This window comes from Leptopilina heterotoma, unplaced genomic scaffold, assembly GCF_015476425.1.
Source record: "Leptopilina heterotoma isolate Lh14 unplaced genomic scaffold, ASM1547642v1 Lhet_114, whole genome shotgun sequence".
Taxonomy (NCBI): Eukaryota; Metazoa; Arthropoda; class Insecta; order Hymenoptera; family Figitidae; genus Leptopilina; species Leptopilina heterotoma.
Window position 1 is genome coordinate 4,158,633 of NW_025110833.1, and position 12,735 is coordinate 4,171,367.

General features: G+C 25.9%; 1 long non-coding RNA gene across 3 annotated transcripts in view; it reads right to left on the bottom strand.

Moving 5' to 3' along the window:
* LOC122507031 overlaps window positions 1–12,735 on the bottom strand; it is a 32,496-nt gene that overhangs the window by 18,149 nt on the left and 1,612 nt on the right. The gene's annotated exons all lie outside the window — the stretch shown is intronic.

The following is a 12,735-nucleotide window of genomic DNA, read 5'->3' on the forward strand; positions in this document are numbered from 1 at the left end:
TGCGTTTGTTTTCAATTAATGTATTAATAATTAATACTAACTTTACACCAGCTTTTGGAGTTATGTAGAGTCTAATTCGAACTAATTGTATCGCAAGTAGGCCCCACGTTACGACTGCTAAAATATAAAATAAGACCTACTCTCTAAATCTGAATATGTGAAATTTCACTTATTGTACGTTATAAGTCGTCCTCTCGATCAATAAGTGCATATACACTTATAAATAAGTGAATATTTCACTTATTCTGAGTGAAATTTCACTTATTATAAGTGTATATGCACTTATTGATCGAGAAGACGACTTATAACGTACAAATATGTGAATTTTCACATATTCAGATTTAGAGAGTATATTGTAGGCTGAAAGTAGGTCTTAAATTTTGTCAAATAAAAATATTACATCAATAGAAATTAAAGCAAAAAGCAATTTTTTAAAAACGAATTAATATAATAAAACTTTTTTTAATTAGATAAGAAAATTCCCGATTTTTCCTGGTCGAATTAAATTCCCGGTTATTTCTCGAGTTTCCTCCGCGGTTAATAGACACTCTGTTAAATGTATTAGTAGAAACCATAACACGTTTCGATTCCCACATGGAAATCTACATGGAATCCACTTTCATAAAGGAAACTATATGGATTCCCATGTTAAACCGTATGGTATAATTTTTCCATATCCCTATTGAAAATTTTTACATGGGATTTTACATTTTACCCGTTTTTGCGTAATGCCCGGATATAGAATTTTAGAAAGCAACAACATACCCCAAACATTTCTAAAATTCAAGAAGAATAATTTTAATTCATAAATAGGAATTTGTTATTTATTTTCAAAGTCATTTTTAAAACATTTCTAGAATTCAAAAATAAGAAAATTTTGATTCATAAATCCCAATTTGCTCTAATGGCGTCTATTAGACTTTCCATGTCCCAGTGCCTGCTGAAGTCAAATTTCAGTTTTATTGGTACTTTTACTATATACGCTTTATTTTTAACATATTTTATTTTCTACGTTAAATATGACAATACATACTATGAAATTTTAAAACTTGAAACATGAAAATATCAATTTAGAAATTGTTCGCAAACTCACGTTCATTGATTTTAGAAAATTTGTAATCGACATCAAATTCATGACCTCTAAACTTGTTAATAAAATAAATGTAATTTAAAATTAAAAACATCAACCCATATCACTACCAACTTATAAAAAATTAAACAATATTCAACAAAAAAATTAATTAATTTCGAAAATCAAAAATATGATTTTGGCTTAAAAATTCGTAGGGGAGAGTCTCCAGTTGTGAGACGGGTTTTATTTTTTTACCCGTAAATTGTAAACGGGTTAACGAAATTGTAAATAAAATACACCGTTCGAAAGGTAACAGAAATACGCAACTTTTATTTAAAGAAAGTATAGTGTTTCGGTGAACTCAAAAATCTTTACGATACATTTTCCGAGCACATCGCTTTTTTTAAAAAAATGTCTCCAGTTGTGAGACACTCATTAAAAATTGCTAAAATTTATTAAGTTTGACATAAAATGTTATGTTTAGTAGAAAGAATTAAATAAATTAATAATATGTATTATTATATACTAAATAATAATATTTATTCGCCAAATTATGACTATCAAATAAACACAATTTAATAGCTTCAACAAGAGCATTAAAATTGATTTCTTCTGAATCAATTGACTTTTTTCCACTTGACATGCCCAAAAATACTAGAAAAAAAATCAAAACAACATTTAAATAGTATGCCTGCAAAGTCGTATTTTTTATGCTGCCCAGATGGGTCTTGACACCGTCTCACAACAGGTGATATGCTGTGTCTCACACCCAGAAATTGGCGCTATTTTGAAAAAGGAAAATTAAATTATTTTCAACCGTAGATTGGAACAATGCAATATTGCATCACAAAATATAAGGAAAACACTAAAAGAATATGAATTACATTTACCTTTTCCAATTAATTAACTTGGAAAAAAAGTACTTTGCATTTATTAAAAAAACGCTTTTTAGTCGATTATCACACACAGTGTTGGTATTTAACAAAAACAGTTTATATATCCGCTTCGGCGTACACGAAAAAGTTGGCTCATATAAAAAGAAATGTTTTTATGTAAACCAATCGGCTTTTTAATATTGCATTTTAATAAAAATTGACTGTCTCACAACTGGAGGTGTCTCACAACTGGAGACTCCCCTATATATTAATTATATTTCATTTTTATAGTGAAAATTAGTTGTATTTATATTAAAAAGTAGCTACAGAAAGTGTCACATCAATTTGACAAAAAATTAAAAAATTTGCATTTTTTTGTTTCTTTGAATTTTGTGAAAAAAGCAATAACTTTTGTTCAGCTTAATATTTTTTAATCGGATATGGCTACAAATTTAAGTTAGACTAAGACCAAAGAGACTGTAAAGTTTCGTTTTAATCGGTCAAGTAGGCTTTGTGTTTATCCCGGACAAAATATTGCGGACAGACAGACATACATACATACATACACACATACATACATAATTTTTTTTATTGTCATTTTTGGAATTCTTACTACTCAAATAGAAAAACTAAACATGAATTTTCAAATTCTGTGCAATGTACAGACAAAAGTCTGATCTTATTTATAAAGATGTTGTACTATTTAGGCATAAAGTTTTACTATGTTTTGCTAATTGCTATATAGTTTTTCTAGAAAATTTTGCTACACAGTTTTACTATAAATTTTTAGCAAAAATTTACTAAAAATAAAATTATCAGAAATTTGTCCTAATATCAATTAATAAACCATTTTTCACTAATTCAGATTTAGAAAATACACATTTCTTGTTTTCGTCCCTTCCTGATGTCATTCCCATGAATTTATAGGAATCAATTCAACATAATCTTCATCTACAGTGATCAAATATTTATTTTCTTTTTTTCTTTGTTTGAGAATGTTGAAAAAAAATCTCTTTTGTTTATGATCAGTATGTTCGGAATTACCCGTGTGTCGTTATCTCTTTGTAAATTTGTTGAGATGCAGTAAGCGCGTTCGCTTCGTCGACACGCAACATGCATTGGTGTTATCCAACTTTTCCATCAGGGGAAAATAATTTCTCGATGGCTTAATGTTGTTCAAAGAACACCTGCAGGGGGGCCATAGATGAGTATTGCAAAGATGGAATTTTGAAAGCAATAGAGTCCATAGGGCAGAGGGTGATGACAATTCACGTTTGATTTACTCTTTCTCTTCTTTTCTCTTTACCTTTTTCTCTCTTATCCCTTTTTCTCTCTTGTCCCTTTTTCTCTTTTATCCCTTTTCTCTCTTATTCCTTTTTTTCACTTTCCCATTTTCTTTCTTATTCCTTTTTTTCTCTTTTTTCCCTTTATTCTCTTCTTCCCATTTTCTCTCTTTCCATTTTCTCTCTTTCCATTTTTTTCTCTCCTTTTTCTCTCTTATCCCTTTTTTCCCGATTTCTCTCTTTCGCCTTTTTCTCTTTTTGTCTAACAGCCTCCTCTATAACTATAGAACCAAAAGACAATAATCGTTGTACATATAACGGTAGACTTGTTCGCTATTCGCTAGCAGTTGTTGTCGTTCGACGAGAATGAAGATTTCTCGCACCAAAAGAAAAGTACGAGTAAGGTCGTCGATAATAAATTCTCTATTTTTCATCCTTAGCAGCTTGTCGCGAACCACGCGTGACCTCTGTTGCTTCTCGCGAAGGTCTTGAACGGCATTCCTTGAGAACACCATTACCGGCAAAGAAAATTTTTGATAGAAAACAAAAATCGAAAACTGCACTTCTGCAATTTTTGCTATTCATCAGATCCTTCCTCTTCTTTTTGAGAAATTAGAAGAAAAAATAACTAATTTACAGCTAATTTCCAATTACCATATATTTTCCTAATAACAATCAGGGTTGATTTCAAAAAAATTATCACTTTTTTTTAGAGGAAAAATGATTAAATTATCAGCTTTCTTCCGTCTCATTTAAAAGATCACTTGGGGACAGTCTCGTTTTTTTATCATATCTGTCAAAGTGTCAGGTATGCTTTTAAGTTACCATAAAGAGACATGAGCCCAATACATAACCAATCCATTATATCCATTGGTGATGCGGTTAATTTTCAACAAGTCTGTCTCTCATCCTCTCTGAAGTGTGCGCCTTATACGAAATGATGGCATTTCTCTGACAAATGCTTCTGGTGAAATGACACTTTAATTTGATTCACGCTACTGATCTTTATCAAAAAGGAAAAAAAGAATATTCCCATTTGTTGTGCGAATTTCACCCTTACGCCGATATTGATATCAAAGATAAAAATCTCTTCTTAATAGAAAAATGGAAAATTTTAAATGTAATCCTAAATATTTTCTCAACACCTAAAATTTGTTACTAATTATAAAAATATTCTCAAAATAAAATCTAAATCTGAATTAGTAAAAATTAAGCCACTAATTAATAAAAATATTCACCATCTGGTAACTAATACAGTCCTCGTACTCGATAATTAATTTTAAATTTTTTCATAATTTATAAATTAAATTAGATTATTATTACAGTTTTTTTCAGTTTGAAATTTACTTGTTCCTAAAATTCACACTATCGTGCTTCTCATAATCAATTATTTTTTAAACTTAAACAGAATTCAATTTTAATTTAATTCGTATCTAAAAGTTCTATACGAGAATCAATTTATTTAAATACAAAAATAAATAATTGATTATTTCTTAAAATTAAATTCTTATACAAACAACTTTATCCAAATTTTTTTAAATAATTGAATTCATTCCAAGAATTTTAATAAAATTACCAAGAATAATTGCAATTTTCGGAGAATTTTATAATTTATAAAAATAATTGAATTTTGAGACAATTTTCATAAAAATTTTTTTAAACTACTGGATTTTTTGAGAAATTTTATTTAAATAGTAGATATTGAAAATCGTTGAATTGAGAAAAAATTTTGAAAATAATTGAAATTGTTACAAGAACTATATATATTTATAAAGATAATTAAACTCTTGCCGAGAATTTAAAAAAAAATTTTAAATAATTGATTTCTGCGAAGAATTACTTTTGAAAATAATTGAATTTTGCAAAGAATTATATTAAAATTTTCGGAAAATAATAGAATTATTCGAAAAATGGCATAATTTTTTAAAAGAATATTTTTTTAAGAAATTTAATTAAAAATGTATTGAAAATAATTATCAAATTCTAAGAAACAAATTATATCAAAATTTTTTAAAGTAATTAAATGTCTGCGAAGAATTACTTTTGAAAATAATGGAATTGTGCAAAGAATTTTATTAAAATTTTTGGAAAATATTTGAATTTCTGCGAAGAATTACTTTTGAAAATAATGGAATTGTGCAAAGAATTTTATTAAAATTTTTGGAAAATAATTGAATTATTTGAAAAGTGTCATTAAAATTTTTTAAAAGAAAATATTCTTTCAAGAAATTGAATTAAAAATATTTTAAAAATAATGATTAAATTCTAAGAAAAAATTATATCAAAATTTTTTTAAATAATTGAATTCTTTCGATGAATTTTATAAAAAATTTTAACAATAATTGCATTCTTCGAGGAATTTATTTAAAATTGTATTAAAAATAATTTATATCCTACGATAAGTTTTGTTATTTACGAAAATAATAAAATTCTTGAAACGAACTTTATAAAAATCTTTTTAAATTGATTATTTTCAAAAATTTTTCATGAAAATTATGTTATACGAGTACGATGCCTGCTAATAATAACTAATTTTTAGTAACTGTGTAAATATAAAATTTTCTGAATAAAAGAGTCTATTGATAAATTTAAATATTCCAAATCAAAATGTCGAAGTCAATATGTCAGGTTAAAATAAGAGAAATCTCTAACAAGAATAAAAATTCTCATTTTCGTTTTTACACTGACTGTTGGAATTTATATTTTTAATTGACAAATTGAGATTGAAAAGCAGTTTGTTAGCTCACGTGTTTTTTTCTTAAATACAAGCAACAACATATTCTCCTGTCTGTTATAAAATTGAAGGTCAATATTATTAGAAGTACACCTTTCAAATTGCTTAAGTGCGTGTACCTGTCAAATCCAACTACAATTAATAACTATTAACGTGCTTATCTAGGCCAAACTAATATCATAAAAATGACTGATAAGAATGCGATTATCATATTTCAGGATTATAAATACTTTTCTGTACTTTCTTCACAATTATCCATTATAAAGTTTTCAAATTGTATCGCAACAAAACTTGTGGAATTTAATATCTAATCAAATTATTGACTTAGACAGATTTCAATTAAAAACATATCTTTAATGCAAGGTTCACTCCCAAGACCTTGTCCCCGATATAAGGACATACATTTATATCCGCAAGTATTACTTTCAGATTTGTTCAAAAGATTTATAACGCGACAAAGAATTATACGTACACTAGTAGTTGGTATACTCGATCGAGAGGAATAGCGCAATTATCAGAAAGGATTAATGCGCTTTCTTTATTTCAATGATCTTCCATACAAGACTTACATATAGACTGGAGAGAAAGATTATTGTCCCCCCAATGGATGTGAATTTACTTCCCCGATAAACTGTTCACTGTACACACAACTAACTTATTTTAACGCAATGTATCTCAATTAATGAAGGTAAAACAATAATTGAACTCGTGTACGATAATCTATCACTCTCCAAGAGAATTGACTTTCCTTCACGATGGGAAATTTATTGCACTCATCATCAAATGGCGACTCATCGAGAAAATGGAATAATTCATTGAAAGCGTTAGACTCGCTTATATATATGTACTATCCCCGTTAAGATTGACAATACTTGCAAGGATTATATTCATTTCGAACGAGATTCAAGAGAAAGTTGATATTGATGGACATTAGAGAAGAGCTTTGTGAGCATTTCGATTGAGAGATAAATTTATGCAAAATAAAATATCACGATTCGTCGACAGAAAAAAATAGTCAACAAATATTGAATAATAAAACGAGTAAAATTATTTACATTAATGTACAGTAGTTGACATTAAAGTAAAAAAAAAAGTAATTTTTGGAAAAAATGTAATTTTAAAGGAATCTAGAGGATGAAAAATGTTCATAATTCTTTTACGAATTCTGCTAATGTACCGGTTTATGGAAAAAAATATAAAGATTAATTATTGTTTATCTAACTGTACAGTAGTTGACATTAAAGTCAAAAAATAGTAATTTTTGGATAAAAATGTAATGTTAAAGGAATCTAGGTAATAGAAAATGTTCGTAATTTTTTTATGAACTCTACAAATGTCCCTAAGTTAGAAAAAAATATTCTAAGTGTACAGTAGTTGACATTAAAATGGAAAAAATAGTAATTTTTGGATAAAAATGTACTTTTAAAGGAATCTAGAGGATAGAAAATGTTTGTAATTTTTTTAAGAATTCTACAAATGTCCCTAAGTTAGAAAAAAATATAAACAATAATTATTGTTTATCTAAGTGTACAGTGGTTGACATTAAAATGGAAAAATAGTAATTTTTCGGAAAAAATGTAATTTTAAAGAAATCTAGATGATAGAAAATGTTCGTAATTTTTTTTATAAACTCTACAAATGTCCCTTAGTTAAAAAAAAATATAAACAATAATTATTGTTTATCTAAGTGTACAGTGGTTGACATTAAAATGGAAAAATAGTAATTTTTGGAAAAAAATTTAATTTTAAAGAAATCTAGATGATAGAAAATGTTCGTAATTTTTTTATGAACTTTACAAATGTCCCTAAGTTAGAAAAGAATATAAACAATAATTATTGTTTATCTAAGTGTACAGTGGTTGACATTAAAATGGAAAAATAGTAATTTTTGGAAAAAAATTTAATTTTAAAGAAATCTAGATGATAGAAAATGTTCGTAATTTTTTTAAGAATTCTACAAATGTCCCTAAGTTAGAAAAAAATATAAACAATAATTAATGTTTATCTAAGTGTACAGTAGTTGACATTAAAAAGGAAAAAATAGTAATTTTTGGATAACAATGTAATGTTAAAGGAATCTAAATAATAGAAAATGTTCGTAATTTTTTTATGAACTCTACAAATGTCCCTAAGTTAGAAAAAAATATTCTAAGTGTACAGTAGTTGACATTAAAATGAAAAAAATAGTAATTTTTGGATAAAAATGTACTTTTAAAGGAATCTAGAGGATAGAAAATGTTTGTAATTTTTTTACGAAGTCTACAAATGTCCCTTAGTTAGATATAAATATAAACAATAATTATTGTTTATCTAAGTGTACAGTGGTTGACATTAAAATGGAAAAAATAGTAATTTTAGGAAAAAAATTTAATTTTAAAGGAATGTAGAGGATAGAAAATGTTCGTAATTTTGTTAAGAATTCTACAAATGTCCCTAAGTTGGAAAAAAATATAAACAATAATTATTGTTTATCTAAGTGTACAGTAGTTGACATTAAAAAGGAAAAAATAGTAATTTTTGGATAACAATGTAATATTAAAGGAATCTAAATAATAGAAAATGTTCGTAATTTTTTTATGAACTCTACAAATGTCCCTAAGTTAGAAAACAATATTCTAAGTGTACAGTAGTTGACATTAAAATGGAAAAATAGTAATTTTTTGGAAAAAATGTAATGTTAAAAGATTCTAGATGATAGGAAATGTTCGTAAATTTTTTTATGAACTCTACAAATGTTTCTAAGTTAGAAAAAAATATAAACAATAATTATTGTTTATCTAAGTGTACAGTAGTTGACATTAAAATAAAAATATAGTAATTTTTGGAAAAAAATTTAATTTTAAAGAAATCTATATGATAGAAAATGTTCGTAATTTTGTTAAGAATTCTACAAATGTCCCTAAGTTGGAAAAAAATATAAACAATAATTATTGTTTATCTAAGTGTACAGTAGTTGACATTAAAATAGAAAAAATAGTAATTTTTGGAAAAAAAATTTAATTTTAAAGAAATCTAGATGATAGAAAATGTTCGTAATTTTTTTAAGAATTCTACAAATGTCCCTAAGTTAGAAAAAAATATAAACAATAATTATTGTTTATCTAAGTGTACAGTAGTTGACATTAAAAAGGAAAAAATAGTAATTTTTGGATAACAATGTAATGTTAAAGGAATCTAAATAATAGAAAATGTTCGTAATTTTTTTATGAACTCTACAAATGTCCCAAAGTTAAAAAAAAATATTCAAAGTGTACAGTAGTTGACATTAAAATGAAAAAAATAGTAATTTTTGGATAAAAATGTACTTTTAAAGGAATCTAGAGGATAGAAAATGTTTGTAATTTTTTTACGAAGTCTACAAATGTCCCTTAGTTAGATAAAAATATAAACAATAATTATTGTTTATCTAAGTGTACAGTGGTTGACATTAAAATGGAAAAAATAGTAATTTTAGGAAAAAAATTTAATTTTAAAGGAATGTAGAGGATAGAAAATGTTTGTAATTTTTTTGCGAAGCCTACAAATGTCCCTTAGTTGAAAAAAAATATAAACAATAATTATTGTTTATCTAAGTGTAAAGTAGATGACATTAAAATGGAAAAATAGTAATTTTTTGGAAAAAATGTAATGTTAAAAGATTCTAGATGATAGGAAATGTTCGTAAATTTTTTTATGAACTCTACAAATGTTTCTAAGTTAGAAAAAAATATAAACAATAATTATTGTTTATCTAAGTGTACAGTAGTTGACATTAAAATATAAATATAGTAATTTTTGGAAAAAAATTTAATTTTAAAGAAATCTATATGATAGAAAATGTTCGTAATTTTGTTAAGAATTCTACAAATGTCCCTAAGTTGGAAAAAAATATAAACAATAATTATTGTTTATCTAAGTGTACAGTAGTTGACATTAAAATAGAAAAAATAGTAATTTTTGGAAAAAAATTTAATTTTAAAGAAATCTAGATGATAGAAAATGTTCGTAATTTTTTTATGAACTTTACAAATGTCCCTAAGTTAGAAAAGAATATAAACAATAATTATTGTTTATCTAAGTGTACAGTGGTTGACATTAAAATGGAAAAATAGTAATTTTTCGAAAAAAATTTAATTTTAAAGAAATCTAGATGATAGAAAATGTTCGTAATTTTTTTATGAACTTTACAAATGTCCCTAAGTTAGAAAAAAATATAAACAATAATTATTGTTTATCTAAGTGTACAGTGGTTGACATTAAAATGGAAAAATAGTAATTTTTCGAAAAAAATTTAATTTTAAAGAAATCTAGATGATAGAAAATGTTGGTAATTTTTTTATGAACTTTACAAATGTCCCTAAGTTAGAAAAAAATATAAACAATAATTATTGTTTATCTAAGTGTACAGTAGTTGACATTAAAATGGAAAAAATAGTAATTTTGTTTTAAAAGTGCAATTTTAAAGGAATCTGGAGGATAGGAAATGTTTGTAATTTTTTTACGAACTCTACGAATGTCCCTGAGTTTAGAAAAAAATATAAACAATAATTAAAGTTTATATTAATGTACAGTAGTTGACATTAAAGTCGAACAATTTGTATTTTTATGAATTAATTTAATTAGAATGGAATCTGGAGAACTGGAAATGTTCTTAATTTTTTTTAGGAACTCTGCTAATGGTTCTGAGTAAGAAAAAAATAATAAACAGTTATTATTTCTATTAGTGTACAGCAGTTGACACAAATGTCCGAATAAGAGGAAATTTTTTGAAAAGTCTAATTTATTTGAAATTTAGGAGGGAAGGGGTAGAAAATGTTCGCAATTTTTTTGCAAACTTAGTAAATTATTTTTTTAATTTTAATTGTGTTTTCTAAGACTGTACAGCAGTTGACAATAATGTATGTAATGTGGAATTTTTAATAAAAATCTAAATAAAAAGAAATCTAGGGAAATAGAAAGCGTCTACTATTTTTTTGAATACTCAGTAAATTTTTCTGACTTAGAAAAAAAAAATAAATAATTAATGTACAAAAAATAGACAATATTGTCTAAAAATTAAGTCTATCAGGAAAAAGTATAATTAAAAAGAAATCTAGGGGAATAGAATATGTTTACTATTTTTTTGAATACTCAGTAAATGTTCCTGAGTAAGAAAAAAATTAAAAACAATAATTATTCTTTCTAATACTGTACAGCAGTTGACATAAATGTTTGAAATATGGGATTTGTACAAAAAAGTCAAATTTAAAAGAAATCTAGGGAGATAGAAAACGACAATAATTTTTTGTGAACTCAGTAAATGTTCTTGAGTAAGAAAAAAACCACAATTATTGTTATAATAAAGTATAGTAGTGGACATTAATACCTGAATATTAAGAATTACAGAAAAAAGTAATTTAAATAAATCTGGTGGGGTAGAATTCGTAATATATGGATCATTTCTTACAAAAATCAAAATTTTTATTATATTAGAGCAAAATTTCTGATGAAGGGAATATAAATGACTGTTTTGAAACAAAAAAATAAGATTAATAATGTTCGTAAACTGTGAACGACACCTAACTTGTTTTTAACGAGATATTTCCGTATTGACGCATTAGCTCGCGTATATATTGAGGCCTGCCCCTGTTCTCCATGTCAGCATTAAATGAACCATCAGGGTCACTATGAATTCTGATTCTATCAGATGCACAAGCATGGACGCAAGTCTGTCCCGGATATAACGAGGGACCACCGCCCAGTATAATGGCAACATTCACCATCGAATAAGATACCAACATTGATTGTCCAACAGTCAGCGAATTACAAAAGTCTTAATTCAATTTATTGTATTGTATGATTTTTGTCATTTCATTGTACTTTCTCTATTTTAAACATTAATGTCCCATTCATTCAGATTTTAATATATTAATTAATATTTTCATAGATTTCTATATCAAACTTTACAAATTGGCACGGATTATTGCTAATTTCTTCTTGCAATTTTTATTATTTCTAAAGTAAATTGTAATATTTTCAAACCCTTGCAGAATGTACTTTGAACAAAAGAATATTTACTCCAGTAATATTGATTAAAAAAGCAGAAATGCTAAGAAATTTCTTATACTTCAAGTTTTGCTGAAGTAAATAGTAAAAATAACAGTAAAATTTACTATAAATATTCTTTTAAAAAGCATATAACTTTTCTTTAACGATACAAAATTATGATACAGCAATAAATGAAGAAAATAATTATGTCTGATTTGTTAATTATCTGGGGATATTTTACTTGAATGTGACTACTTTATTGAGAGGCATGCCGAATGGTCAGTAAAGATGGCATCGTGAACTCTAAACAAGTAACAAGTGACGTGACGTTTCTTTTAAGCTTCACTATATACATATATATACGTGGAGTGCCAGCACAAGGTATCGGTATGTCACGACGAACCACCTATCGTCTCACCTTAAGGGCTAATTAACTCCAAAGATTCATTATCGACACTAAAGCGGCTTTTCAAGAGTGTCTTAATTTAAGTCAAAATGTCTTTTTTATTTTATGATAACCAATTTGATCATCTTTTCAAATAATTCCAATTTAATGTTAAAAGTATTCGAAAGAACTTATTTTTTGAATAACAAAAGAAAATATCAAATAATTACTGTCTTGTAATTACTTTTCTAATATAACAGTAAACTAAGAAGTTTAGCGCTAGAAATGTTTTAATTTTTTAAATGAACTAATTAATTAATTTTTTTTAACGCGTTTAGAGTTACAGCTTAAATTAACACCAAAAAGGATTAAATTTTGCC